At 39.6% G+C, this 3,296-nt stretch overlaps 1 non-coding gene across 1 annotated transcript; it reads left to right on the top strand.

Moving 5' to 3' along the window:
• The first annotated feature begins 1,607 nt into the window (after nucleotides 1-1,607).
• On the top strand, nucleotides 1,608-1,692 carry trnal-uaa (transfer RNA leucine (anticodon UAA)). Its single transcript has one exon. It is a non-coding gene; the product is annotated as a tRNA-Leu (tRNA).
• The last annotated feature ends 1,604 nt before the right edge of the window (nucleotides 1,693-3,296 follow it).

Raw genomic sequence — 3,296 nt, 5'->3', positions numbered from 1 at the left:
ACATCAGTCACATAAACGTACAAAACAATGATATGTGTACATTTGCAATCTTGTATTTCATCAAACATTTTAGGTAATATATTCATTAAAAATGCATTTAAGGGTTTACAGTGTTTTACATGTGTATTTACCAACTCTGACCATTCTTGAGCATCAATATCTTTATGGATTAAATCAGTTACACTTTTTAAATTGTTGAACATTTTTACATTTACGGGGATCAGGTTTTGAAAGAGTCTCTTGCAAGCCACTTTCTCAGCTATTAACCCAAACAGCAGCCCCTCCATGGTTTTCCTCAGTTTTGCTGGAGTCTGGACGTTCCCCATTTTCAAAGTCACAGGCCCCGTAATATGCTAATGGAGCGCGGGGGTTTGTAAAACTGCGATGGTAGAAAGCTTTGGTTATTTTGTTAACAATGTCTCCGGTCTTGTCATCCAGGGTTTCTTGTAGATGAATCAGTTTACGTCTAATGCTGTGTTCTGGTCTTAGCTCTGTTAAAATATCTTCCACCAGTTTCTGAAGTTTTGTCAAAGATGGATGAAAATTGAAACAAGCTAGAGCTTTAGCCACCAGAAGCTTCAGCCATGGGACATGTATTTTTTCTAGTATTTCTTCAAAATGTTGATCAAAATAATTTGGGGCCGCTTCAAAAAGGCAGCTGTGTCTCAGCTGGCTCGGGTGGTCAATTTCGCAACCACGGCAATTTTTCACCATATCACGGTCAATGATCACTTCCAATAGAGAAGCCACGAGACCCATAGAGATCTTTAATACTTTTTCAAAAGAGATGCCTAAGCCCCCGTCAACGTCGTCAGACTCTGCAGGGTTGAAGAGGGGGACATTTTCAAAGTCTTTTATAAGATGGGTCATTTCTTCACTGGTCCAATCCATCTCAAGATTGCAAGGTTCAAGAATGACATTTTCAGAGAAGTATCTAAAGCTTGCAGAAGACATGGTGTCAGACTCCTTCAATCAAAAGGGCATTTGGGGAGCCCCTTTAGTATGCTCCCCAAGATTAGGTTTCGGCCTATGAGGGTGTTGACGCCTCAGGCACCGTGGGGGATCCTTTGAGATGACCTATCAGAGATCCTTGAGGCACCGCCCATAGGGGTGTTTTCAGAGTTACCCTAAAACAGCCGCCCCCTCTCTCTCATTGATGTTTGTTTTCAGTTCAGTCCACAGAGGAGTTTGTACAGTACACAGAGGATCCTTGGGACGGATGCTTGAAGGCCCCTTGCTTGGACTCTCTCTTGAAACTTTTTTTACATGCCGTGGTTTCTTTAGCCTCTGTGGAAGGGCTAATGTGCATTTTTTTAAAGGCTTTTATAAGTTCAGACATTTGCCGATCCTCAAGATCCACTTTCTCTGAGCAGCAACTAACAACGGTCTGAGACATCTTGTGTAACACTCTAATAAACTGCCAAAATATTTTCCTCCTTTTTATGAGGTCTGAAAAAAAACATGCCCAGACTTGACCTTTTAAAAAACAAAAACCCATCGTAGTCTCCATCTGTTCAACCTTTTGCTCAAACACCATACCACCTTGAATCTCTGAAACCCCCGGTAAGCTTAATACTTATTTTTTATTCATTAACGTTTTAAGAAAAACTGTTGTGGCCGAGTGGTTAAGGCGAAGGACTTAAGATCCTTTTGACTCAATTGTCAGCGTGGGTTCGAATCCTACCAACAGTAATTATTTTATTTCAAACTCTTACATTAATAAATATTTAATGTTTATAAGCACTTGTTAAATACAAAGGGTCTGTTTTATATATATATATATATATATATATATATATATATATATATATATATATATATATATATAGATATATATATCAATACCAATATTCCATACTCCTATATAAAATCCCCGCCCCCTCATTATATATTCATAAATTCATAAATCCACGCCCCCTCATTATATATTCATAAATTCATACATATAAGGTAAAAAAAAGGTCAAAAGGGTCATAAATTAAACTTTTGACATAAGCTATAGTAATATTACTACTACTGTCCCCCTGAAGATCAGAGGCCTCGAGACACCAAACACACATCATCTCGATGCTATACTAAGATGCTAGGCTAGCTGTCAGAAACTAACCAGGATGGCGATGTTATATCTTGATTAAAAAATAAATAAATAAAAATAAATAAAAAAGGATTTATTTTAAGATGCGCTGAATGCCGCCCCCTGTTTTTTACAATTGAGACAAAATGCCAAACATCTTGTAAGATATGTTTCATAGGATCGTTTCAGAATCATTTTCTTTTTTTTCTGGTTTGCATTGCTATCGGGACTGTCGTTTGAAAACAAACCAAACACACAGATAGACAGGTAGATTTAAAAAAAAAACAAAAAAAAAACAAACATCAGCAGCAGCTGGTATTAATCCACATGCAATGTCAAGGGACCGTTGAATTGTCACTACCAATAATTTTGATAAATCTGAAACGTCTTTTGTCAAGTCATTTTATCCGCTCCACAAAGGGTTAACTCTCTCAAGATCCCCTCGTTGCTCCTCCCGCCTCCAAAAGAAAACGCTAATTTGATTGGCTTAGGCCCTAGGTTCTCAACTGGGGGGGGGGCACGTGAAACCTTCCAGGGGGGCGCGGTGAACGTTTGAATAATAACGTACTAGTAATAATAACAGTGACGTGCCAAACGATACTCCCGATTTCGCCCTTTGAGTGCAGCGAGTTATTAGAAAGAAAAAGAGATACCGATAGCTTTAAAAAGAATGGCACCCTGGGATTTGTTGGCGTTTGGTGGGGTTTTGGGGTGCAATCAGCAGACAAGAAAACTACAAATTCCATAATGCATCACTGTAAGACGGACTCAGTGCGTGGCTGACATCAGTTTTTAATTTTAAAATGTTTTACAATTTTCAATGTTATTGAAAAAATATATCATATATGAAAAATGTTGCGAGAATCTCTTACACATTAGTCATGGGTGAAATAAATGTATTTTTGTAGGATGGTACAGAGGGGAAAAGAGAGCCATGAAGTTCGCTATCCCAAGAATTTGGCGGGAACCCACTGACCACTCAAGCAACTGTTACTTCTGCATGGTGGACCCTTCCAAACGTCGGACTGGCAAGAATGCACCTGCTATCACGTATCCGGACCTTCCTTCATCCATCGCCCCGGTGCCACACTGCCATGAGCTCCCCGTACCCACTCCTCCGGAGAGAGAGCAGCCGTCTTTAGAAGAGAGCAGCAAGTCAGAGAGCGAGGAAGACGTTGTAGATCCAGATGACAATTTCAGAGGTGGAGCTGAGGAGAGAAAC

This window comes from Acipenser ruthenus, chromosome 21 (assembly GCF_902713425.1).
Source record: "Acipenser ruthenus chromosome 21, fAciRut3.2 maternal haplotype, whole genome shotgun sequence".
NCBI classification, from domain to species: domain Eukaryota; kingdom Metazoa; phylum Chordata; class Actinopteri; order Acipenseriformes; family Acipenseridae; genus Acipenser; species Acipenser ruthenus.
Note: the sequence above shows the minus strand (reverse complement) of the source record. Positions and strands in the feature narration are given on the sequence as shown.